Below are 27,299 nucleotides of genomic sequence, written 5' to 3'. Positions count from 1 at the left end.
AAGACAGCAAGAAAGGTACAACTCTATCAGCTGATTAACAATGTTCATCAAGTGTTGCGTGTTACAGTGTAGGTTAGTTTATTAGGACAAGTGCATGACAGTAAGGTTAGTCAGGGTTAGATTTTTTTTTTTTTTTTTTTTTTTTTTTTTTAATCATTTCAGATAATGGTTGAAGAAGTGAGTCTTTAGTCGACGGCGAAAGATTGGACGGGATTCGGCTGTCCTAACTGGGATGGGTAGTTCATTCCACCATTGTGGGGCAAGGACTGAGAATAGGCGGCTTCTCTTTGATGACCCTCCGGGAGCTTGGATAGGAGTAGGTCTGAGGCGGCCAGAAGATGCAGAGCGTAGGGGTCTTGAGGGTGTGTAGTTAGAGACCATTGACCGGAGGTAGGCGGGAGCGGTTCCCTTTGCCGCACGGTATGCTAGGTCGAGGGCCTTGAAGCGGATACGTGCAGCAATGGGGAGCCAGTGCAGGTCCCTAAGAAGTGGGGTGACATGGGCCGACTTCGGTAGGTTTGAGATCAGGCGGGCCACTGCGTTTTGAATGAGTTGAAGAGGCTTGGTGGCAGTGGCCGGGAGGCCAGCTAGCAGTGCGTTGCAGTAGTCGAGGCGGGAGATGACTGTTGATTGGACGAGGAGTTGGGTGGCTTCTTTTGTCAGGAAGGGGCGTATCCTTCTGACGTTGCTCAGGAGGAATCTGCAGGTTCTGGTTGTCGCTGCGATGTGAGCAGAGAAGTTCAACTGGTCGTCGAGGACAACACCAAGGTTCTTAGTGGTCGGGGACGCGGTCACAGCTGCATTCTCGACTGTGATGGAGAGGTCGGTCAGGGGGGAGGATTTGGCCGGCAGGTGGAGCAATTCTGTTTTAGCTTGCACGGCGCTATTTTATATATTTACGTGCCGAGTATGTGTGTGGCGTGAATTCTGATGCCACGGTTATAGTAGTGTGTGGTATACGGTGGACGTTAGGGCTGTCTTAAATACTTCGAAGCTTCGTTCGATGGCACAAGCTTCGAACATTAAAAAAAAATCGAAGTTAAAAAAAATTAAATAAAAAATTCAATTTTTTTTTTTACTTCTGTGTGTGTGTGTGTGTGTGTGTGTGTGTGTGTGTGTGTGTGTGTGTGTGTGTGTGTGTGTGTGTGTGTGTGTGTGTGTGTGTGTGTGTGTGTGTGTGTGTGTGTGTGTGTGTGTGTGTGTGTGTGTGTGTGTGTGTGTGTGTGTGTGTGTGTGTGTGTGTGTGTGTGTGTGTGTGTGTGTGTGTGTGTGTGTGTGTGTGTGTGTGTGTGTGTGTGTGTGTGTGTGTGTGTGTGTGTGTGTGTGTGTGTGTGTGTGTGTGTGTGTGTGTGTGTGTGTGTGTGTGTGTGTGTGTGTGTGTGTGTGTGTGTGTGTGTGTGTGTGTGTGTGTGTGTGTGTGTGTGTGTGTGTGTGTGTGTGTGTGTGTGTCCATTGGGTGGGGCCGGGGGACAAATACACTGGAGGAAAGTAACCCAGCTCAGCACTGCCCAAATTATATCATCACTATTGCCTGTTTGAAGGATATCATCCTCAAACACATATACACCACCTACACGCCTATTCTCAGTCCTTGCCCCACAATGGTGGAATGAACTACCCACCCCAGTTAGGACAGCCGAATCCCGTCCAATCTTTCGCCGTCGACTAAAGACGCACTTCTTCAACCATTATCTGAAATTAAATTAAATTAAAAAAAATCTAACCCTAACTAACCTTACTGTCATGCACTTGTCCTAATAAACTAACCTACACTGTAACACGCAACACTTTGATGAATATTGTTACTCAGCTGATAGAGTTGTATCCTTCCTGATGACCTGTCGTACAGAACTTGTAAGTCGCTTTGGATAAAAGCGTCAGCTAAATGACTAAATGTAAATGTGAATGTAAATGCCTTGTAGAAATCCACACATAAGAAAGAAAGATACTGGGATGAATAAACAAAATAGGAAATAAAATGTAGAAATGCATGCAATACATAAATAAATATGAATCTCCATATATAAAATAGAACATTTAGATAAGGTGCTACTAGAGCTGCCGCGATTACCGCATTACCGCGGTATCGCTGTTACATCACGGCCACCGCAGAGTAGGCTGAATACCGCGTCACCGCTGTTTTTTATAATAATAATAATAAATTACCCTCCTCTCGTTGGGCTTGCGGCTCTGCAGATATACCCTACTCATCTATCGAGGTTCCAAGCGACCCTATTGGGTACCAGAAAAGTCACGTGAAACATTGCAGACCACTGATTGGTCAGAAGAGAGACGCGTCACACGTTGTAGCGTCATGCAGTGTGTTACCACCAATCGGCAAGCGCGTATTAGGTTTTTACTTCCTGAATGTCAGATAATCACAACACGGCTAATAACGTTAGCTTTAACTCTCCGCCGGAGTGGACTACGATCGCTCCTAAGGAGTACTAAACGAGACATAATGCTTTTACTGTCTGCAACGAATGTTATAATAAAAGCCCTTCGTTCTATACACTTGTCTGATTGAAAACTTTATTAACAGACCGCAGAATGGGACAACTCAGCACGCTCTGAGCAAAGAAAGGAACTGAGATATGAATAGAGTATTGCTTGCCTTGCTATTGTCCGGTAAATACGCTGATGTTATTGAACGTATAACTATATAATGTTAATGCCACAAAACGAATGCCTTTATTATAAAGTAGTAACTCTATAGTAATAATAAGAAGAAAGGGTCGGGGGGGTAACCACCCCTGCCCGCGACACCGAGTGAACGGCGCACGACCAGAGGGTAAACTTCGAATCCGTGTTTCACTTTCAATAACTAATGCGTGCTTGCCGAATCCCAAACAATATTCATGCTGCAAAGTCATCCTCTAAAAATAGACATTTAGACTAGAGGCAGGCTATATGCTATAAAGAGTAGACTACTACTTAAAAAAAAATGCATTCAAACTTTTTTTTTAAATTTTTTGTGCGCATGCGGTAATAACCGCGGCGGTAGGAAATATTTTGCAAATTTGTGCGGTAAGGAAATAATCAATACCGCGGCAGCTCTAGGTGCTACCGAGATGTTTTGGTGAGTTCTTTGTTTTTTTGTGGAAGTAGCCCTTCTTAAAGATGCATGAACATTCACTGATAATTGGTCTGTAGTGGAGTCTACAAGGTCTACATTGCCGGACCTTGTAGACTGACATAATTCTGTGCATAGTTTAGTCTACACAGGCCATATTTCAAATAATCAAAATCTTACTTCATTCATCTTAAAGGGGGTATGCACTGCTATTCCTAGCACTATTTGGGCAACTTTACACACTTCCTGTGAGTCTATGTAACACATCTGTAATTTTTATTCCAAAAATAATCATTGTTTTATATTTCTAATCTTGTACTCAAAACCAGCATTTTTCAGCCTCATGAAAGCAGGCTATTATTGGCTTGGTTCCACCCATACTAGCAGAATGCTTTGAGTGACAGCCACCCACCAAATAGCTCCGCCCATCTCCCCGTCAGAGATTAGGTTTCAGGTTACATACAAATATGGTATGTCATAAATATAGAGATGTAGCAGTACTGTCTATCTATATATATATATAATATGTTACCATGAATTGAAATTGGGGGACCCTGATGTAAACAAGACGAAAGTCTTTCTCTGGTCTCCATCATAGCAGTACTGAGCAGTACTGTAGCAATACAAATATGGTATGTCATAAATATAGAGATGTAGCAGTACTGTCTATCTATATATATGTTACCACTATTTGTAAAAGCCACAACCACGTTACCATATTTGTAATAATGTAAATCATTGTGTCGTTGTACATATTGTGTATACACCGTTAGAAGCTAACATAGCTTAGCTTGGTAGCTATTGTGCTAACAACATATCCCGACATCCGGCTCGCTGGCCGGCATGCATTGCACGCCTGACACAAAATGGTTCTCTCCTCTCTGTACACCCCCGTCCCCACGGGTACCCTGCCGGGGAGCCCATGGACGCGACAACGGCGGCAGCCGTAGGGTGCTCGAGCCCGCCGTAACGCTAGTGGTACACAATAGCTATCAGCTAACTAACGCTACGGCCGCCGCTGTTGTCGCGTCCACAAGCTCCCCGGCAGGACACCCGCGAGAACGGGGGCACACAAGGAGGAGAGAACCACCCCAAATCGAGCACTCATGCCGGCCGACAAGCCGGACACCGCGGTTGTTGTTAGCACAATAGTAGCCCACTGTGATGCACCGAGTGGGCCACCATTGATCAACATGCAGCGATGTGTAGCTTGCATGATGCGTGTGCAGTGCTTTGCCACACAGGTCTGAGAAGAGGACCTGCACATGATAGCAACCGGGAGCGTCGCGGAGCATTCAGCCTGCTGGCTACCTAGATCCACTTCAACCAGCCGAGCGTCGGGAGCTCCAGCAGCTTGTCGATGTGCTAATAGCCTGGAGCCAGCTACCGTTAGCTTGCAGAGGCTCCAGCACACCGACAAGCTGTGTAGCCAGCTACCGTTAGCTTGCAGAGGCTATTAGCACACCGACAAGCTGTGTAGCCAGCAGGCTGAATGCTCCGCGACGCTGGTTGAAGTGGATCTAGGTAGCCAGCAGGCTGAATGCTCAACGACGCTCCCGGTTGCTAACGCCGGCCCCGGCTGGTGCTAAGTAGCTAGCGATCGCTCCCGAGTCCCGAGAGCTAACGCCGGTCTGTCTGTCGAAGACCGAGGGAACCGCATCAGGCTTCAGCTGATTAGTGATCTTCTGGACAAACCTTCCACCCTGCAGGTAGCAAGAATGGAGGCGGGCATTACTAAAACCACAGAGCCAATCACATCACCGTGCGCTATAAACAGCGCCCTGTGACGTGCACCAGGTCGTCAAATCAACATGACCTGATTTACTAGAGGCAAAGAGGGGATGGGCTGTAGCTGAGGAATTCGCCAATATAGTATTTAGGCCCAAAAACACATTGATACGAACTCCTATTACTATAATACAATGCTAGAGACTGAAAAATGACATTTATAATGCATAGCACCTTTAAGGCGAGACACTGCAGGTGAATAGTCAAATATACTTTTTTTGTTGATTTTGAGATTGTTATATTTTGCTTCCTAAACATGTCTTCTATGAAACTAGTGACAATAAAACGTCAATAACACACATTTAGTTGTTTATTTTACATCATTTTGCCTTATTGCATCCATAAATGTGCACATATTTAATGGGGAAGTGCCTCATTTGCATATATAAACATAAATTTCAGAAAACTTGCAATATATTTTTTCTTAGTTTATATGTACATAACAAATTGGGAAAGTTTCATAGTGATATCTATTCAAATATTTTTTGCCTATTAGGGGGTACTACACTGTACTACACTGTTTGTAGCCTGTGTGTAGTTCTGTTCAGTTCAATAACATCATTATTATTATTATTCAGTTATCAGGCATGTGTTTAGGTTGTCTATTACTAATGGTTTGATTAGGTATTGTGTTTGTAAATATCTGTTTAAAAAAAAAAAAGTATGGCATTTTACAATACAGAACTTTGAAGGCGTTTTCCCGAAAATGAGTTTTAAGAGTTTTTCCTCATACTCTGAGCCAGAAATCTCCACTTCAGTAGCACTCACATACACCAAACCTTCCAGTTCTATTCATATCTATGTTCTGAAGGTATTTACAGAAGGGTTTGTTGATATCGCATTCATACCCTGATTTATATCACATTTTATTCCTAAAAACATGGCGAAATATGGAATTTTACCATAAAAATGGACTGAATGGAGTATTTTCTGATTTATGGAGTGATAAAAAGAGTTATCCAAAATCCCCTCTGTAATAACCTTTGGCTCTAATATGTCAACAAAATGAAACTATAATTTTGAAAATGGCTTTATCCAATGTTCAGATTTCTGTCCTGGAATTATATGCAAATTAGTGCATATTTAAGTAGATCATGCCTCATTTGCATATTTAAACATACAATTTCAGAAAACTTGTAATACAAAAAAGTCTTGTCTTAATATAAGTAATCAACTGGGGAAGTTTCATTGTGATATCTATTAGTTAATTTTTTTACCCTATTCACCTGCAGTGTCTCCCCTTAAACATTCTTGATTTGGGGGATTGGTAGTTCCCATGAAATCTGAAGTTGTTCAAACGACAACAGCGATCCACCTTGAATTAAATCACACAGCCGTGTTGGCTGCGTCACAGTCACGAAAGGGGCTACTTAATTCATTAATCCAATCCACTTTATTTATAGAGCACATTTAAAGACAACAAAGTTTACCAAAGTGCTGTACAAGTCCCACAACATAAGATAAAGAAAAAAATTATAAAAAAATAAATAAAATAAAAAAAAAAAATTATTCAAAGCTTCGAATTAAAATCGAAGCTCGTCCCCCGAAGCTTCGATTGCCAAAAGAAAATTCGAAGGTCAGCCCTAGTGGACGTCGTTGCAATGTATTGGGGCGGAACAGAGTATTTTAGGGATATTTAGTACATTGTCATGGGATACACTGCTCGCTCTGGCTAACTGCTAACGTGCGCGGACTGATGACAACATCAACTCGAGACATTCGCAGCAGAAAAACAAGTCTATTAATAGCCCGTCCATCGGCGCCGGGCATAAGAAGTTAATTAAACTTGACAGACATTATATCGACGATAATTATCGATATCGAGTTATATGAAAATAATTTTATAATTTTATCGCAATAACGTTTTTGGCCATATCGCCCAGCCCTAGGCTGACGGGAGCTCTGTGTTATTAGCATTAGCTGAAGAGCTATTTGAAAAGCTAGTTTTAGCTTAAAGGATAACTCCACTATTTTGGGAAATTAGCTTATTTAACATCTTCCCTGGAGTTAGACAAGAAGATGCATACCTTTTTTGTCTCTGTGCGTGCATTTTAGCTTTGGGAATAGATGCTCCGTTAGCATAGCTTAGCTTCATCACTGGAAGTGAGGCAGGACAGTAGCCTTACAGTGCCTTACAGTGTATTGCAAGGTCTGACATTGACCAAACTTGATATGCATGACCTTGGTGGGCTCTAGGTCAACTCCTGAAAAGGGGGTCAATGTCAGACCGTGCAATCAAAAGTTAGGGGCGCACTGAAATTATGGCAAGGGTTATTAGCCCCCTAACTTTTGATTGCAAAGTCTGACATTGACCCCCTTTTCAGGAGTTGACCTAGAGCCCACCAAGGTCATGCATATCAAGTTTGGTCAATGTCAGACCTTGCAATACACTCTGTAGCTACTGCTAGCCCAGTAGATAACGTTAAGACAAATCTAACGTGAGCTAGCTAAGCTAGCTAACGAGGGAACGGAGGTATTATGCACTCGAGTCGACTATTGCTGGAGCATTTGTTGATATCAGCAGCTATCAGTAGCTAGCCAGCTAGATACCGTTAGACAATGCCTCGTCATGTATTAAACTAAAAGTGAATAGTTGACTGGGTCATTGTTTAAACAGTAACGGTAGCTCATGGAGGTCCGCTCTTCTAGCCTAGAGCAGACTGCCTGTGTTGACAATACATGAGCACTGCGAGCAGAAGCCCTTAGCCAATAGTATCCCGCTGCAGGGCTGGGCGGATATGACTCGTTGCCACGTTTTTTTTTCAAAATAAGAGTATCATACGAACCTAATTGTTGCTAACTGCCGGAGCCATCGATATTATGACTGGAGATGCGCTTGGGGCGGAAATGAGACCCGCACAGATTTTCAAAATAAGAGTATCGTTATGAACTTGATTGATTACACGCCACACGGCGGGCAGCCCTCTAAGTGTCAAGCGCCAAAGGTAAAAACTGAGCGCCCCTGGTGGGCGGCGGGCTTTAGTTTCGGTCCCTGTATGCACTGGTATCGGATCAGTATAACCAGACCTAGACCACCTCTAACTTTAACCCCTAAGTTAGGGTTGTGACTTAGGTCGCTTTCACATATAGTTTTGGTGGACTTGTGCGGTTCTGGGGGTGAAGTTGCAACATTGTTGCATTCTTCATTTGGTTCGCCTGCGTTCACATAGAAATCTGTGAGGCGGACCGAGACCTTCTGAACAATGTCACGCGGTCGAAAAGGGCGCTTGTCTATTGGACAGTGGAAATGTGTGTGGCTGCGAGCCCGTGTGTGCGACCGCGCGTGTGTGTGTCTGTGTGTGGACTGTCTGCGAGCCCTCCAGATCAGCGGAGGCGAATTTTGACATGGCATTGATCCATTGTTCTATTGAAGCACATTACCACCATCCTCTCGCTAAACAACTTGTAGACCACAGTGTTTTTAGCTGTTTCATTAATAATATAATAAGCCGCGTTTTTTCTTCCTTCTTCCCAAGATGCACAGATATATACTAGATAGATAGAGAGATAGATGCAGTGTGCTTGTTTTGCAGTGAATGAATGCTGCGAGCAGTGGTAATAATAATCACTTCCTATATTTGGTTCGCGTTTGGTCCGCTGAAGCCGAACCGAGACCTACGTTTTCAGGCGGACCAGAGTTCGCCTGTTTGGTCCGCGAACCGAGTTCAACGCGCATTCACACAAACCCGAAAAACCGGACTATCGAATTCTGGTCCGAAAGTCCGGACCAAACAGCCCCTGTGTGAAAGCGACCTTAGGTCCGGATAGGGGTTAAGAGTTGGTCTAGCCCTTTACATCCATCCATCTAAATAATAATAAATTATAATGAATGCTTAACTACCCCTAAGTTACCCTAACCAGACCTAGACCACCTCTAACTAACCACTAACCAGACCTCTTCCATGTGGCACTTAAAACACTGACCTCAGAATGTGATTTTATATAATGTTTTTATGCAAGCAGATTGCAATCAGTGTGTACTACTAGCACTACTGTGTGTTCTGTTTACTTAGTTTACAGTATCCCGTTATAGAATAAACCGCTGCCAGACACAGCAGAGAGAGAGAGGACAGACATGACAGAGAGGACAGACACAGCAGAGAAAGGACAGACATGGCAGAGAGAAAGGAAAGACACAGCAAACAGCGTCGTCTCTCTGGTCGGAAACAACGTCACCACATCCGTAATGCTCTCTTTGATGCATACATTGGACCATGTCTACACCAACATATACTGTAGGAGCAACAATACATTGGACCATGTCTACACCAACATATACTGTAGGAGCAACAACAGGGCTGTACACTGCGACGAGATGGTCGCGAATTGCCCCTTTAATTGGCCGTTGCGATTGGTAAATATTATCTGGGGGCGGGCTTGCGAGTAGTGCTTTCAAGCCTTGCATTTGCATTTCACTCCTAAATTATCCAAGGCGTGTGATGACGCGAGACGTCACTCACGCGAGCTGAGCAGTGAGCACTCAGCAGGTATGATCAGCGGGAACAATCGACTGAGCACTCACTCTGATAGACTGGCTGACTGTCTGATTTAGCTATGAAGAAAAGTAAAGTTAGTATTGCTTCATATTTTCGACGCGTTCGACCTCCTATAGTGAGCCGAACTGAACTGAACTCAGACACACGGAGAGAGCTGCGGCGTCTGCTGCTCCTCCTCCCTCCCGCACCCGTGGCTGTTGTAAACACTAGTCTCTAGTGGGACACTGGGACCTCGGTGAGCCTGCCAGCCGGCTAGCTACTGATATCAACAAATGCTCCCAGCAAGTCTAGTAGTGCATGATAGCTCGCGTTAGCTTACTTTTCAAAACGAAACGTCCCATTAAACTAAATAGTTCAGATAGCTCCTGATATCAATGTCTTATAACACTGAGTCGATGCGTATTCGAGCTGAGGGCACGCTGAATATAGTCAATAGGGTCCAGCTGCAGCGCCGGAGAATCCTGGCCGTAGCTGGAGGCTACAGTATAGGGTCCAGCTGCAGCTCCGGAGAATCCTGGCCGTAGCTGGAGGCTACTCGAGTACACACAGACAGTGGAGCTGGTTGCATATAGCTAGAGCCATATGAAATCCATTTTATTATTTTCCAAATTCCATTTTATTTTTTCCCAAATTCCGTTTTTTCCGTTTTAATATTTCAGAATTCTGTATTTTGCTTTTTATGCTCATTTTACCATCAGAAAGTGTCTAATAAGTGGGAATGAATAAATGTCCACAATTGAATATGATACAACAGTCCATTTAATGTTTTTAAGTGCTGCAACTCAGAAATACAGTTCAATTTTACACAATACTTTTCAAATAATATTGTGACAAAATAAAAATACACATTTCAAGTGTAAACAATAGATACAGCTAGCTACTACTGACATTATCAAAATGACAATGTCAGTAGCCTAGCTATTATATTGTGATGAAATATAGTAATGCATAATTTAGGCACCTTTAGTTTAGTTTATTTCGTTTATAAAGGACAGTGTATAATGACAATCGTTTGCATTAAACAAATGGATGAGTGCACCAGATTTAGCAAGAAGCTATCATTTCCATCTAATATAGTCCTATGTACTGTAACGTTTCATAGCTATTCAAGTTTATTTAGATTATAAAGGGCAGTGTATAATGACAATCGTTTGCATTAAACAAATGGATGAGTGCACCAGATTTAGCAAGAAGCTATCATTTCCATCTAATATAGTCCTATGTACTGTAACATTTCATAGCTATTTAAGTTTATTTAGATTATAAAGGGCAGTGTATAATGACAATCGTTTGCATTAAACAAATGGATGAGTGCACCAGATTTAGCAAGAAGCTATCATTTCCATCTATAGTCCTATGTACTGTAACGTTTCATAGCTAAGTTTATTTAGATTATAAAGGGCAGTGTATAATGACAATCGTTTGCATTAAACAAATGGATGGGTGCACTAGATTTAGCAAGAAGCTATCATGTCCTAACGTTATAGCTATTTAATCACAATAGTGTTGCAAGTGTTTTTGTGGCTCCAGTCCACGGAACGTTGACAGAATTAGCAAAACACCTTATCGCCGGAGGCATAAAAGTCATTCGGATACTGCTCTGCTCTGAATTGAGGGCTTATTGGGGAATTTCTTAGCTTCTTGACGATGTTAACACCGAAGCAGCGAGACGCTTGGAGACTGCTGTGTTGTGTGTAACCCGCTCTAGCGTCCGCCTCCCCGGTCGCGTGTGCACCAAATGTTCCACCCAAAAACGTAATTTCAGTCCAGATTAGGCCAAATTCTGCAATATTCCACGTTTTGCAGGATTCCATTTTTATTGGTTAATTCCGCGATTCCGTCCGCGATTCCGTGAACGCGGATTTCATATGGCTCTACATATAGCGAGCATTTTGACTTGTTGCGTGGTGGCGATGTCTCGCAGATAATACAACTACAAGTATGATTATATAATATATATATTTTATTAAAGGGGAACTATCTTATAAATGGCCTTTTTGAGTGTTTAGCATTGTTTCCTAGCTATGTGAACTTATATTAATATGATCTATGTCTCAAAATTCTCATATTGGCGCATTCTTCCAATTCTCCTCTCACAATATTCACCCTCACTGAACTGAGTCATTTGAAAATGTGCACGATATGTGATGTCAGAGAGACACCGCTGCATGTTAATGTTCAGGCGACGACGACGCTGCGCAGTGGTTTAGGAGCCCAGGCTCAAAACAGCTCGAGATCTTGAGGTAGAAAAATGCTGTTTTTGAGGACTTGATTAGAAATACAAAACAATGAATAAAAAAATATATATATATTACAGAAGTGTTCCATAGACTCACAGGAATTGTGTAAAAGTGCCCAAATAGTGAAAGAAATAGTAAAATAGTTCCCCTTTAAAAAAAAATTATATAAAATAATTTTCTTTTCTTTTTTTCTAGCTACTGATATCAACAAATGCTCCCAGCAAGTCTAGTAGTGCATGATAGCTCGGGTTAGCTTACTTTTCAAAACGAAACGTCCCATTAAACTAAATAGTTCAGATAGCTCCTGATATCAATGTCTTATAACACTGAGTCGATGCGTATTCGAGCTGAGGGCACGCTGAATATAGTCAATAGGGTCCAGCTGCAGCGCCAGAGAATCCTGGCCGTAGCTGGAGGCTACAGTATAGGGTCCAGCTGCAGCTCCGGAGAATCCTGGCCGTAGCTGGAGGCTACTCGAGTACACACAGACAGTGGAGCTGTTGTTATTTAAAAATGTGCCAATACATTGGACCATGTCTACACCAACATATACTTCCTGTGTATCACTTGTGCCGCCGACTCAGATTGCCCTAGGTTAAAAAATAAATACTCAATTTAAATAGAAACTGTTCCATGTTGACTATTTCTGACTCTAAAGTTTTTTTCCATTAACTAAAAATAGACAAATATGTCATCCGTTTTCGTCGACTAAATCTAGACTAAAACAAAAAAGACAAAATTGAGACAAAAGCTGACTAAACTAAAAATTAGGGATGCACCGAAATTTCAGCACCGAAAGTTTTCGGACGAAAATGGCAAAAAATGGCCTTTCGGCCGAAAGAGTTTTTTCACCGAAGATATATCACCGAAACAGAAACAACCTAACAACCTCGCGTGTTGTTGTGATGATGTCGCGCTGTCGGGAGTCACGCTGTTTCTATGTAAACTCTGCGCGCAACGCGTCCAATAAATGCGTCTTTAACATGCTTTTATATCCTTATTTACTATATGCCCTCGCGGTTAATCACTGAGTGATCTAATATGCATATTATTCGCGTGTTGTTGTGATGATGTCGCGCTGTCGGGAGTCGCACTGTTTCTATGTAAACTCTGCGCGCAACGCGTCCAATAAATGCGTCTTTAACATGCTTTTATATCCTTATTTACTATATGCCCGTTGCGGTTAATCACTGAGTGATCTAATATGCATATTATTCAGAGCGAGAGGGGGGGGATTGTGTTTCTCGCATTGACGCTGTCTGTCTGTCGCACGTCTACTGTGCCAAAGTCAAGACAGCACATTCAGCTGGGGACTAGAAAGGTGCGCTCAGTAGAGCACAGATGTCCGCTGCGGCAGCCAGAGAAAAGATGGAATTAATGTACTGTATGCATTCAGAAGTGCTGAATAAATGTTTTATGGACCCATAATAGTGATTATTTATTATTAAAGTTAAGTTTTGCCATAATCATATATTTTTCCATAATCATAATGTTCCACAACATTGGTAAAAAAAATCTATTCTATGAATCATTTTCGGCCTTTCGGCTTTCGGCCAACTGTTTTCTATTTTCGGTATCGGTTTCGGCCAAGAATTTCCCATTCGGTGCATCCCTACTAAAAATAAATGAAGATGACTAAATATGATGAAAACGAAAAAGGAGCACTTGACACATGACTAAGACTAAAATGAAAATAGCTGCCAAAATTAACACTGGTCTAGAGGCACTTCCTACTGTAAATGCTTTTAAAGGTATGCTACGACTAGCCCTTCATGAAACATGTAACGGTTTTACCTGATGCTATTGCTGATGTGATTATGCTCCTTGCCACTGCACAAATGACCTTCTGTATTTATATTTGAATTGTATGTTTTTTGTTTAATGCCCCGTTTTATGTTGAAACTTGTTGTGTGCCGTGTTGGTCAGGACTCCCTGGAAGAAGACATCTTGTATCTCAATGGGACATTCCTGGATAAATAAAGGATAAATAAATAAAAAATAAAAAGAGAAGGGAATTGGGAGTGAGCATAATAGACTAACCCTACCAACAACAAAAACCTACCAACAAACTAATGCACTAACCCTACTAACAAACTAACCCTAGCTCACAACACAGATAACCATGTAAACGTTGAGTAAAAACCTGGAAATCAACCAAAATTGGACATACAAGATTTTCGCCCCAAGGATATAACATAATTATTATTATGTAACTGTATGGTAAAATGTTATATCAGACTAAATGTGGGATTAGATTCAAATTCTGATTATTTTATTGTCACAGCCAGGGACCGAAACTAAAGCCCGCCGCCCGCCAGGGGCGGTGTGTTTTTACCTTTGGCGCATGACACTTAGAGGGCTGCCCGCCGTGTGGCGTGTAGAGATGTTCCGATACCATTTTTTCCTTTCCGATCCGATTCCGATACCTAAGCTTTGGGTATCGGCCGATACCGATACTTATCCGATACCAGTGCATACATTAAAAAAATAAAAAAAATATTATATAAATTATAAAACGTTTTTTTTTTATTAATACAGCTACTGTTTTAATATACTGTTTTTTAGTAATAACTATAAAGTAATGGTATTTATTCAACAACAGGTGATTGTATAGATTAGTATTAGTATCAGTAATTGAAAACTATCTCAATGAGTTCACCTAGGGCTGGGCGATATAACGATAACGATAAATATCGCGATATATTTTAATAATCGATATCGAATATCGAAAAAAAAAATCGAACAATCATTTTATTTTTTTTTTACCTGCAACAGGGCAGTTTTAAAACCAGAGACAGTGGACAGACTTGTCTTTCTTGCCTGCAACTTAAAGTAATGGCTTTGCTTGTCCAAATGACAATACTGACCAAATTCAGATTTCTTTTTCTCTTGTCCATTTATTTTGTTTGCTTTCTAATTTAAAATACATTTTGAAACCGTCTGTACACAGTAGGCTATGTGTGCTAGCAGAACTAGACTCCAGTCACGAGTCACAGTGCACATGTGCGGTGGTTTGTCCACCAAAAAAGCGCCAAAAGATCGAAAATAAACTAGCAGAGCCAGAACTGTTCAACTCCTCTGGAGCCACAGCCAGCAGAGAAGCCGGTTTACTTTAGCTTTTAGACCAGCTGCAGCCTGAGAACTGGAGTGTGAGGGGATGTAACACTAAAGATGGCGGCAATGACAAAGAATTGCTGCAAAATAAACATACATATGTTGTTTATAAAAAAAAAAAAAAAAAAAAAAATTATACTTATAACAATTCGATAATTATCGATATCGAGAAATAAAATAAAATCATCATATCGTTATCGCGATATGATTTTTTTCCATATCGCCCAGCCCTAAGTTCACCCACGGAAAGGTTGTTGGCACATTAGTTCCACACGGACATTATTCGTTGCTGCACTTGCTTCCACAAGAAGGCTCCGTTTAGTACCAGAGGCTCTGTTGTTGTGATTTTTGCACAATAAATATTCAACATTCTCTTTTGAGACTCCGCCTCAGACTCTTATCATTTGGCACTAAAAGCTAAACATTGTCGCCGATATGGCTGTCCGCAACATGTCATTAATTGTGTACGCGACGTGCAATTGTGCAATGACAACGTTACCGTGAGCTATGTTAGCTAGCATGAGCTACCGCTATATGGAAAGACTAACGTTACTGCCGGTGACATTGTGATTTAACTTGGAATACTCCTTTGCCAACTTGCTGTACTTTGCTTGCAGATCTGCAGCCATTATTGCTGGATTATGTGAATAGCCCCAACTTTAGCCAAGGTAACGTCAAAGCTAGCTTTCGGTTAGCTGTTAAATGCTAATAACACCAGCCACCAAGCGAACTCATCAGAGCTCCCCGTCAACAGCGCTGTCGGGACAATGGCATTTTAAGAAAGTATCTGCTCTGCTGTTAATGGCAATTAATTCACGGTCGATTAAGCACACGTTTGTTTTATAATGCTCACCCAGCGAAGTATGAGTATCTACAGAGCCCAACGTCCGCAGTGTTGTTGATAAATTACGTCATGGTATCGGAGCGCAACATTAGAGGGTACTCGCCGATACCGATACCAGCATTTTAGGCAGTATCGGCGGCATTTCCGATACTGGTATCGGTATCGGAACAACTCTAGTTAATAACGATACTCTTGTGCGAGTACAGATTATAGCCGCTCGTCTTTTTTTTCTCCGCCGCGAGATCGTTAAAAAAACTACAAGTCCCACATCGCACTCAAGTCAACGGTCCAATCACAGTAGAGTGACGTGACCGATTTCATGAGAAAAAAAAGCAAATGACCAATCAGAAGCTATCATTTGTGTAACTGAGGGGTACAATTCCCTGACTGTATTGATAAGTATGGCATCATTAAACCACTACCGCTTTATGTACTTTAACTACTGGCCACACAGTACATGATGTAGATATGATGAACACTTTCCCACCATGAAACCAAGTCCACACAAATGTATAAATCGAATATTTAATATATAGCAAAGGGTATATACAACGTTCACTTAATGACATTTATGATTTGAATGCACTTGTAAGGCAAATGAGTATTCGTAGGCAAATCAACATTGAATGTCCAATCTCTGGTTACGCAGGAAGCAAGTATACAACCTGGTTCTTTAGGGAACTATAGCGATGGTACTTAAATGATTATAGCTGGATACACTAAAGGGGGTCCCGCTGGTTGTAAGTCAGTAGGGGGGGGGGGGGTTAGGAGAGCCGCTGGCGATATCCCATCTGGCCAATGATTTCTTGGGAGAATTCAGAGTGCTGAACACGGTGCCCACAGAACCTTGGTCCACAGATGAATACCGTTGGGCCCTCTTGTAGACGGTAGCTGCCGGTCCACAACGAAGAGACGTGAGGCGACCTCACTCGGGTTAGAGCGCCGTCTCACCTGGACTCCTCTCGGGGGTAGTTCCAACACTTACCAGTGTTGGCTGTTATCCATGGCATAATCAAAGCACCCAAAGCAAGTAGATAATCCAAGCCGTGTAGGGCTCGCCGTCGTCCGGGTAAGGTAATCCAATGTGCAGGTCCACTCGTCCTAGCCCAGAACTCCTCGGATGAAAGCACCACACGTGGTCTGCCCAGCCTGGTTAAGACTCTAGATAACGCGAGGAAACGATGGGGGTACTGCTCACTTTATAACTCTAACCGAACGATGCACCATACATAATAGACTATTATTAACTTAATAGAAATACGTCCCACTCGACGGTATAGTGCCAAACTATGACAATTCAACTATTAATCCACACGATGTCTCAATGCCATTCTGAGGCCAAGTTGACCATACTGCACCACACGTGTATCGTGGGTGAGGCTTAACGTCTTGCCACTAGGTTGGAGGGTAAAGAACTAAGGGCTAAGGGACTAAAAGAAAGTTCTACTTTACTTGCGCCATATATATATGCGCTGTGAACAAATAGTACCATTCGTATTTCGCCAGACGTATTCCTACGCGGAACCGGGCTAGTAACGACATGTTCGTCGGCACGATTGAACTTGAACCAAGGGGCTTGGCTGCTGGCGCCAAGTTCTTGTCCAATGAGAGAATGAAACTATTATGGGCTGTTAGTAGACTAAAGGGATATTCAGTGTATATGTACAAGGAATATACAAGGGATATCAAACGATATACAAATACTATTAAATATATATCCATAAATAAATATATATATTCGGTTTAATCTGATCCTTCACAACAATTTGGCTTGTTTACTTCCGTCTGCTCTAGTCTATATCGGACCCCATGAGTAGGGCTGCAACGATTAGTCGACATAATCGACGACGTCGATTATAAAAAATCGTCAACGAGAAATTGTTGCGTCGATTAGTCATTAAAAAAAAAAAAAAAAACGTTATTTAATTTACTTTTTTTTTTTTTTTGTGTGCACTACCTATCTTTGTGAGAGTGGCTTCTCAGGGTTCCAGACAACATCATAACATGATGATCCCATAGCAAATTTTGGACATTGAAAACATTGTTCCCCTGCAGGAGATGATGATCAGACTAGACACACAATACATTACACACGCACTCCTCTCACTCACACACAGCGATCAGAGTAAGACACACACACATTCACACTCCTCTCTCTCACACACAGCGATCAGAGTAAGACACACACACATACACAAATTACACAGTACACACCTCTCACTCACACAGCGATCAGAGTAAGACACACACAAATTACACAGTACACACACAGCGATCAGAGTAAGACACACACACACACACACGGACTCCTCTCACACACAGCAAACAAAAGTTATTTAAAGTACACTTCCACTTTAATTTGTATTATTTAATTTATTTATCTTGTTATGAGTGATTGCTGTATTGTTCTTCAAATACATTTTCATTTAAAGTGGCTTAAAGATCCAAATTCAAATGTTTCATGAGTCATTATTTTAATTTGCTATGGGATCATCATGTTATGATGTTGTTTGGTCCTGACAAGAGTCTCAAAGTCTGGGGTGATGGTAGACAAGCAACTCTGAGGTCATGCTCAATGTCCAATCTGTTCCTCTGCTCTGTCTTCAGCTGGACCAGAGCTGAGAAGCCACTTTCACAAAGATAGGCAATTATATAAATAAAAAAAAAAAAAAAAAAATGTTGTTGTTTACATTGGTTTTCGATTAGTCGACTAATCGAAAAAATAATCGGCAGATTAGTCGACTACCAAATTAGTCATTAGTTGCAGCCCTACCCATGAGCTAACGTTACTGTTTAAACAATGGCCCAGTCAACTATTCACTTTTAGTTTAATACATGACGAGGCATTGTCTAACGGTATCTAGCTGGCTAGCTACTGATAGCTGCTGATATCAACAAATGCTCCAGCAATAGTCTACTCGAGTGCATAATACCTCCGTTCCCTCGTTAGCTAGCTTAGCTAGCTCACTTAGATCCATCTGTCCCAGTAAACTAAATTGTCTTAACGTTATCTACCAGGCTAGCAGTAGCTACAGATAGCTCCTGATATCAATGTCTTATAACATTGATTGAATGCGTATTCTAGCTGAGGGCATGTTGAATGTGATTTGACAAATGAACCGTAACGTTATAAATAGGGTCCAGCTGCATCGCCGGAGAATCCTTGCATGCTGAATGTAGGGTCTAGCTGAATATAGGGTCTAGCTGCAGGGCCGGAGAATCCTTGCTGGAGCTGGAGGCTACTCAAGTATACACACAGACAGTGGAGCTGTTTGCAGATAGCAAGCATTTTGACTTATTGCGTGGTGGCGATGTCTCGCAGATAATACAACTACAAGTATGATTATATAATATATATTTTATTTAAAAAAAAATTTATATAAAATATATATATATTTTTTTTTTTTAATCAAAAAAATGTTGGCAGGTAAGAAATATGCTTGGCGGGTAGACTCTTCCCATCTACCCGCCACTGGCCGGTGAGTCAAAAAGTTAATTTCGCTCCCTGGTCACAGCTTTTTTAAATGTACATATTCAGAAAAACGTTTTCTTGTTTTTCCCGGATCTTCAACTATAGTCGTTTTGTAGACAACAATACACAAGGATCTATTAGGGGTGCACCGATGTATCGGTCGGATATCGGTATCGGCCGATAAGTGCCTTGTCGACTGCAATCGGCCTGTCGGCCGATAAGCTTGAATGTGCCGATGGCAGTAGCCGATAAATATCCATCAATTTGTGTAGTGTCAAAAGACAAAAAAAGTTCACTTGCGACCTGCACAACGCCGTCCCCAGTCCCCCCCCCCCCACACACACACACACAAGCTACTGCATCAAAGTTACTACTTATGATTAACAAGGCATTCGTTTTGTGGCATTAACGTTATATAGTTAATTACACGTTCAATAACATCAGCATATTATTTACCCGAACGTAGCAAGCATTATGCGTTCATACTAGCTCAGTTCCTTCCGTTGCTCATAGAGCCCTGAGTTTTACCCATTCTGCAATCTGTTAATAACGTTTTCAATCAGACACATGTATAGAAAGTAGGGATGGGTACCTTTCACATTTGAACCGATACCGGTACCTGTGAATCGATACCGGTACCCAACGGTACCTTTTTCCGGTACTTTAAAAAAATAATAATAATAAAAAAAAATATATATATATAAATTTTTTTCTTTACTTTTTTTTTTGTTTTTTTTTACTTTTTTCTTTTCATGTCAACGTTTACACGCACAATATATGCTTACCTAGGATTTGACTTGATTCAACAACAAAGCAGTCGGAGCAATGACAAGCCGAAAACCGTCGACATTTTATTTACCTACCTCAGTCGTAAAAAAAAATCCAAACTTCAAATAACTACAATTTCGACAGTTTTCGGCTTGTCATTGCTCCGACTGCTTTGTTGTTGAATCAAGTCAAATCCTAGGTAAGCATATATTGTGCGTGTGAACGTTTACATGAAAAGAAAAAAGTAAAAAAAAAAAAGTAAAAAAAAGTAAAAAAAAAATTAATAAAAAATATTTTTTTTTAATTTTTTTTTCGGTTTCTCACTTGATTCGATACTCGGTAGTACCGACGTGTTTCGGTTCGGTACCTCAAAAGTACCGAATTCGGTACCCATCCCTAATAGAAAGGCTTTGTTTTATTATAACATTCGTTGCAGTAAAATCATTATGCCTCGTTTAAGTCATCCTGCGGAGGTAAAAGCTAAACGTCGGCCGCGCCGCCGTTGTTGTTGTTGTAGAATACCTCTCGTCAAAATCAATGGCGGACAAAAGCGGAAGTAAAAAATGTATACACGCTTGCAGATTGGTGGTAACAGCAGAGGCGGGTGCAAGCGGTGTGTGACGTAATTGGCAGAATCGACTGTCAATCAAAATTTCATTGGTTGAGCTCTGGTTGAGACAATAGTATCCAGCTGCAGCCCAGCCGGTAGACCAGGGAACAAAATAAGTACCAGCCAACCGCCAATGGCTGGTAAAAAATCTGCCTGGCTGGTAGTTTTTAAAATCTACCAGCCAAATGGCTGGTAAGTCAAAAAGTTAAGTTTGTTCCCTGAGAGCAGAGCTACACAGCAGTGCGCCTATTTTGCGAGCCGAAATAAGTCTGTGGTTTTTTCTTCTCACAACGGGTCAAATGCATCTAACATGCATTGCATCGTCGCCATTCCTTTATGCCCACATCGCCCGAAATGAACGTTATGTTAGCGTAAGCTAACAAGCTAATCCTGATCAGCGGCAGAGCCATAGAGAACAGCAGACAGTGTGGACTGGGGAAAGGGAAATGGGGGGGGCACTCTCCCTTTCTCTGTGTGTGTGCGTGCGTTTGGAAAGACGATGAAGTCACTAGTCAGGACTCAGGAGAGGAGTATATTGTAGTAAACTGAGGATTACTGAGGATGCACAGATAATGTTGATATTCAAATATAAAAAGGTTTCGAGAGGAGTGGAAGTTTGAAGACAGACTAGACTACAATATGATGCGGGGGTGGTGAGTTGAAACAGTGTGTGTCCCCGACCCCACTTCTATGTTTCAATAAATTATTTGCATTTAAAACTATTAACGCTGACTCATTCCTTCAGTCCACTCAAAATTATGCTAATATTCCTTATGTTGTTTATGATATTAATTAGGGATGTCCCGATCCGATCACGTGATCGGAATCGGCGTCGATCACGTGCTTTTCAGAGTATCGGGGATCGGGAAAAAATAATAATAAAAATCGGCAGTCAAAAAAAGAAAAATTTTATTCAACAAACATGACCATGTCCACGTCTTAAACTCATACGGAGGCCTTAGTTTTGGTTTTAAATTACATATAATATATCATCATTAATGTATTTATTGTCACACAGAGCAGAATAATTATCCACAACAAACACATTCCCCTTTAATTTTCACCGTTGCAACAAACATTCCCTTTAATTTAGACGCTACACGCTACACGCAACCACAACAACAACACGTCGCTCCCGAAACACGGTTAATATCCACTGACTTGAGCAGCTAGACTTAATGTCAGAGGTTTGGAACTAAGCATTTTAATGTTTGCAAGGAGGAGATTCCGCGTGGAGGAAAAACTCATGAAGCAGCAGGCTGGAGGCGAAGTTTTCAGACTAAATTTTCACCTGGAGGATAACGTTACGTGACTGAGGTTTATCGTCGGCGTTTCAGACCAGAATGGACCATTACGTAAGTCGAACACTGAATGTATACTAATGTGCAAACATATATTGAAACTTTTAATATTTCTCATATGAAGCAGAAGCACATTTCTCAGGGTGAATGTAATAACAAAAGCCTCCGCTCTCGCGCCCCGGACTATTATAGGCAACAGATGGGCTTGTCTCGCTCTGCCAGTTTCTGACAAAAATGCGTCAAAATTGATTACTAATGTGAAAGATCGGATCGGAAACGATCGGATCGATAGATATTTAAAATCACATGCTCGGGATCGGATCGGAAGCAAAAAAAGGCGATCGGGACATCCCTAATATTAATTGAAAATAGCATATGAGAGTATTATATAGTAATAATAACACATGGCGATGCCGCGATATACTAAAAAGCTATTTTTAATTTTTGGCTGGTAAAAAATCTGCCTGGCTGGTAGTTTTTAAAATCTACCAGCCAAATGGCTGGTAAGTCAAAAAGTTAATTTTGTTCCGTGCGGTAGACCATACTGGGAGAACTAGTATCTAGCTGCAGCCCTGCAGAACATACTGGGAGAGATAGTGCTATTTCTTGATGTTTCCTTTTTTTAAGTAAGTAAAGAGGCCTATGTTCATATCGGTGAGCACAATTTGTAACACAAATATACAGTAGTTTCATAAAAATACAAATAATTTATTTTTTTAAATCACCAAATTTTTTTTTTTTTATGTTTGCCACAAATATCGGTATCGGCCGATTGTGTTAGTTGAACAATCGGTATCGGTATCGGTGGCAAATTTTCATATCGGTGCATCCCTAGGATCTATACATGGTAAAAAAAAACTGGATAAAATATAAGAAATAAATGATTCTACAATGTAAGTAGAAGCAGTGTGTGCATGTAATAAGTTTGCTTGAGTGGTGTACAGGTCACTTAATGTGATTTTGTGTGTATGCTCATGTGATGATTTAAAGTATTTCCGTCTGTTAAATCAAATAGAAGAACTTTATTGATCCAGAGGGAAATTCAGCACTACAGATCGCCCACAATAAACATTTAGGTAGCGTTATTATGGAAAATATCATGCGTTTGTTATTAGGCTACATTATTCTCTGTACAGCAGGGGTCTCAAACCCGCGGCCCGCTGGATGATATTTTGCGGCCCCCCAGATGTTTTCAAAAAAAATTAAATTGTTTTTTGCATTTTTTTTGCAGTCATGTCATCACAAACACTGGCATTTAAAGGGTACAAATAAAACAATTCCTGCACCAGAATGCAGGAAATTAAGTCTTTGTAACACAAAATCTCCTGGTGGGGGACCCCCCGCTTAAAAAGTGGCCTGACTGGGGCTATATTTCGCACTATATTTCCTGGCCTGAATGATTTCCCCAGTCTGGCCCTGGTTAAAAGCCTCCAATGCTTATTAGTGTGTGTGCGTTTGAACGTTTGCATGTTTCAACCATACATTTCCATAAACATTTAAAAAAAAATACTTGAAACCCTTTTTGTGTGGAATATTTGATGCAGCCCAGCCTCACCCAGACTCTACCTCCAGCGGCCCCCAGGTAAATTGAGTCTGAGACCCCTGCTGTACAGCCTTGACCAGTCAGCATGTTTCAACTAGTGTAGGCGGCCTGTTTTGCCCAAATACCATTTGAATCACCTATCCACTAATAACAAAACTGTGTTTTAGATTCTGCTCAGGCCCAGATGCAACATTTTAACGCCAACAAGATTTTTATTTATTTGTGTCTGTTTCATATCAATCGTGTTAGATATATAACAAACTACATGAACCCCTTTTGTTCATATCAATCTTGTGTATAATTGTATAGTATTAGTTTAGCATGTCTATATATATATATATATATATTTTTTTTTTTGCACAATGGCCACCTACATCATGTCTTGTATATGAATGTGACAAATAAAACTTGAATCTTGTAAGGCCAGAGATCATTCTGCATTTCAGGTCAGACACTTGTACAGGTCAATCTCGTCTCCGTCTCAAACTGGAGTATACTTCTGTGATCACAGAAATAATCAACTATTTTCTTTTTGAAATAGGTTGACTCAATCTCAATTTCTACAACTCACCTGCCGTTGGTAAAAAAAAATTGCCAGGACAGTAGTAATTTTTTTTTAATTTAAGTTACAAATATATTCTCGGAGTGGGTCCCTCGGACAAGATATTATCAAATGTGTTGCGTATGAATGTAGGGCTCCTTGTTGGCATGAAAAGGTTCAAGACATCCATCACAATAATTCACAACACCCACTGTCCCTCCACAATCACCAAGACAAGAGACTACACTAAACGAATCATAAACGTATAACATCACTGATGCAGCCATCGAAACTAGTCCACTGTGAGACTTGCTTTGTTTCAAACAAACACGACCCATTCGACAGGAAACGTTATGGACTTTTAATAGTTGTCTATTCTGCCGCGATTAAATCGACCAGTACTGTGTTAATATAAACCAATGTTTGTTTACGTCGCTATGATGAATGAAACATCTTTACATGCGATATGGCCATGTTCCCCACCAGCTAACTGTGCTAACACGTTAGAGATAAAGCCTGGCCTGCACCGCCACACAACAGGTTAACTTACTAATACATCACGTTCAAATAAACCATAACGTTACATGACTTTAAGGAAGTTGTTTACATTTATATGACGGTGTTAAATATGTTAAGATTACCCGATGATGATGCGTTAGTTCACTTCCCAGCTAAGTTAACTAACAAAAGGCCGACATGCAGCAACACGCCGTGGCCACGGACACAACGTTAGCCGCTAGCTTAGCTACTGAGCCTATAGGCTGAACGTTAGCTTGGTACACATTTAATAAGATATTTTTAGCATTACATTATTTACTAAAGAAATAAGTCGTCGTCGCTTTGGTAGCATATACTTACCCAGCCTATGCGTTGTTGGTCACTGCAGTCCTTTTGAGTGTGGTTACGAAACCTTAAAGAAGATTGTTGAAGTATAGCTAATCGTTAGCCAGCTATGTCGTCCGCCATGTTGGTGACAGGCATCTCCCGGCATGCTCTGCGCTGCACGGTTTGAATGGAAGCGTCACTACTATCTCCTTGGCAACGACAAACGAGACGAAACAAATATTGTTTGTGATGTGTTTTATTTGTGTTTTTATTTGTATTGACTGGGCATTCTCATCTCAATCCTAATACGTTACAGTTATTGGTACAGGAAACGATACCATTACTATGCTCTCAGAACAGTCAATCGTTGATGCAGTGAGACAGAAATGCAGCCATCTTCTTACCCGGGAAAACTAACAAGAGAGGGAAATGGCGTTGTGTAAACGTTAATGTATTATTATTTAAATGACAATTTAGCTGACGTTTTTATCCAAAGCGATTTATAGATTGTGAACAACATGCGGTACATCTCTGGCAGCTTAGAGTCAGTGGCATTTGTTCGTCAAAATATTGTAGTGCATAGTAGCATACATATTAAACTGTTATTACACATTCCTACACATACATATAGATAGAATCGAATAGTTCAATTTATGTTGAACAACATGCGGTATTGATGCAGATGAAGTAACAAAGGAAAAAGGGGCAAAAGGACTTACTCCTAGCTAGGACATTCTTTGACAATTTTACATCCCTGTAACTGCCCCCCGGCTTGGTGTTGAAATAAAGATGCGGTTATGTTTCGTACAGATGCTTTTATTTCTTTTCTCTTTTGCATTTCAGCTTAGCAGTACTGTAGCTTTTCTTTGGTAGTTTGTCGTTTGTACAGGTAGTGACGGTTGCCTCATTTGCTCCGTTTGCACCCCGTTTGCACCGTGAAAACTTATTCCGCTTTACCAAGGGGAGTTATTTAACTGGAGTAAGGTTCTTCTATCATACATAATTCGCTGCCTGCTCCGTCGTTATCTCTGAGTTACTTCCGCCTTGGTCACACAGGAAGCTGTGACCTTTATACTATAGGAAAGACGAGCTCTGCCCCCATGTGGACACGAAATGAAAATGCACAAGTGGCTCCGAAATATTCTTTTCTTAAATAGATAAATAGAGAGCTCAGTATTCTGAGCCAATACAGAGAAGTTGATCATCTAGACCAACGCAAATCAAAGCTTACTGACAGTAAAGATGATAGGCATCTTTACCCTTGGCGGTCAGTTACACTCCCACCAAATCCTGCTATGACGGATAAGCACAAAACAATTAATTTAGTCATACAGGATTTCCTTTTAGATTTCACATAGCATCAAAATAATACAATTCAAGCGTTTCTATACTAATTACTCTTGAGGAGGAGTACCAATTTCTGGATCGGTCGCTCGAGGACTGAAGGTCTGGTAGAGTGATCTTTTCGCTCCCCAGTCTGTATTTTTACTCGACGTACTAGACCGTCGCTCTCTTGAGTGGCTTCGACGACCCGACATAGTTGCCACTGGCTTCTTGGCAGGTTACTGTCCTTGAGGATGACTATGTCGTTCACCTTGAGGTTACGCCGTGGTACGTGCCACTTCTGGCGTGTAGAAATGTTCAGGAGGTATTCCTTCTTCCAGCGGCTCCAGAATTGTTCGATTAGGTACTGGACTCTGCGCCATCTCTTGGTTGCATACATGTCCTCTTTAACAAATCTCCCAGGGGGTGGAAGAGCGATTTTAGACTTCATCATGACGAGATGGTTTGGTGTTAAGGGTTCTAGCGCCATAGGATCGTTGATACCATCTACTGTCAGTGGTCGGCTGTTTACAATAGCTGTAGCTTCATAGAAGAGTGTTCTAAGGGAGGCGTCATCAAGTCTGCCTGGACACAGAGCGATAGTGGCGTTCAGCACATTTCTTACTGTCCTGATTTGACGTTCCCAGACACCACCTGCATGGCTGGCGGATGGAGCGTTGAAGACAAATTCACACTGTTTCTCTGCTAGAAAGATCTCCAGTAAACTGGCGTCACATTGTTTGAGTGCTTCTTTAAACTGGTTTCTAGCTCCCACGAAGTTAGTACCGTGGTCGCAATGAAGTTGCCGAACAGCTCCTCTGAGGCTGATGAAGCATCTCAAGGCGTTAATGAATGAGTCTGTTGATAAGTCTTCAAGCATCTCGATGTGGACAGCTCGTGAAGCTAGGCAAGTTAGTATCAGGCCATACCTTTTGTACTCCTTTCGAGCCTTTTCAATCAGGAAGGGGCCGAAGCAGTCCATGCCACTGTATGAGAAAGGCGGTGAGTCTTCCACACGCTCTTTAGGGAGTTCAGCCATTTGCTGCTCTTCAGTAGGTCGTCGGAGTTTCCTGCATCGTACACATTTGTGAATCAGCTTGGCTACTAATTTGCTCCCACCAATGACCCAGAATCCATTTGCTCTCAGTTCCATTTGGGTTTGACTTCGGCCTTGGTGACAAACTTGAGCGTGGTGATGAGCCGTAATTAGCTTGGTGATAGGGCTGTCTTTTGGCAAAATGATGGGATGTTTCATTTCTTGACTGAGGGATGAGCGTCTCAATCTTCCACCCACACAGAGAAGTTCTCGATGCAGAATTGGATCAAGGGAATGAAGAGCACTTGAACTTGGAAGAGCATCT

The 27,299-nt window shown here is 41.4% G+C and overlaps 1 protein-coding gene across 2 annotated transcripts in view; it reads right to left on the bottom strand.

Moving 5' to 3' along the window:
* The window catches only part of sona (SON DNA and RNA binding protein a), a 140,748-nt gene extending 115,966 nt beyond the window's left edge, over nucleotides 1-24,782 (bottom strand). The window contains exon 1 of one of the 2 annotated variants that reach the window (XM_084314993.1): nucleotides 24,649-24,782. The gene's annotated coding sequence lies outside the window, so the exon portion shown is untranslated. Of the gene's footprint in view, nucleotides 1-23,820; nucleotides 23,893-24,648 lie in introns of those variants that run through there. The other variant, XM_084314994.1, reaches the window with a different exon arrangement.
* Between the last annotated feature and the right edge of the window lie 2,517 nt (nucleotides 24,783-27,299).

Source organism: Notolepis coatsorum (genome assembly GCF_963971535.1).
Source record: "Notolepis coatsorum genome assembly, chromosome: 5".
Lineage (NCBI taxonomy): Eukaryota > Metazoa > Chordata > Actinopteri > Aulopiformes > Paralepididae > Notolepis > Notolepis coatsorum.
The sequence above is the reverse complement of the archived record's forward strand: the minus strand, read 5'-3'. Positions and strand labels throughout refer to the sequence as shown.